The following is a 1,056-nucleotide window of genomic DNA, read 5'->3' as shown; positions in this document are numbered from 1 at the left end:
TGGTGCCAAAGAAAGACGGCGGACTCCGCCCTATCTTGGATTTGAGACCGCTGAATCGCGCGCTTTCGAAGCGCTCGTTCAAAATGATTACACTAAAGCAAATCCTCTCACACATCAGATTGGTTTATCTCCGTGGATTTAAAGGATGCTTATTTCCACATTCAGGTAGCCCCCCGCCACAGGCGCTTCCTGAGATTTGCATTCAAGGGGATAGCGTATCAATTCACGGTCCTCCCCTTTGGTTTTTCCCTGGCCCCTCGTACGTTTACGAAGTGCATGGATGCTGCTCTCGCTCCTCAAAAGCAGAGCGGAATGCACATCCTGAACTATCTCGACGATTGGCTAGTCTTAGCCCAATCAAAGAGCGCGCTGCTCAGCGACAAGCTCAGACTTCTTGCTCATGTTCAGAGCTTAGGGCTGACTGTGAATATGCAAAAGACCATGCTGGTACCGAGCCAGAGCATCTCCTTTTTAGGAGTGGAGCTGAATTCAATCAATATGCGAGCGCGTCTGTCAGAAGAGCGCACACAAAAACTGATCAGCTCTCTTGCAGTCTTCAAGCTAGGACACTCCCCCGCTGAATTGCTTTCAGAGGACGCTCGGCCAGATGGCTGCCGCCTCAATAGTGTGCAAATTAGGATTCCTACATATGCGACCGCTTCAGCTCTGGCTGAAAAGTCGCATGCCACAGAGTGCATGGCGCGCGGGCACCTTGCGTGTACGAGTAACGCGCGACTGCTTGAAGGCGCTGACCCCTTGGCGCGATATGACACCGTATCGCCGGGGTGTTCCTATTGGCCAAGTGATCATGAGAAAGACTGTTACGACAGATGCATCGAGCACGGGTTGGGGAGCCGTATGCGACGGCTGACCAGCCTTCGGGACGTGGTCAGAAACGGAGAAGTTGTGGCACATAAACTGTCTGGAGCTCCGTGCTGTACACCTAGCACTCGAGTGCTTTCTCCCAGACATTCTCCACTGTCACGTTCTCATCAGGACGGACAACATGACAGTGGTAGCGTTTTTAAATCACCAAGGGGGTGTGAGCTCGCGGCC

The sequence above is a fragment of the Sinocyclocheilus rhinocerous genome, unplaced genomic scaffold (genome assembly GCF_001515625.1).
Source record: "Sinocyclocheilus rhinocerous isolate Xijiao unplaced genomic scaffold, SAMN03320098_v1.1 scaffold3797, whole genome shotgun sequence".
Classification (NCBI taxonomy): domain Eukaryota; kingdom Metazoa; phylum Chordata; class Actinopteri; order Cypriniformes; family Cyprinidae; genus Sinocyclocheilus; species Sinocyclocheilus rhinocerous.
Note: the sequence above shows the minus strand (reverse complement) of the source record.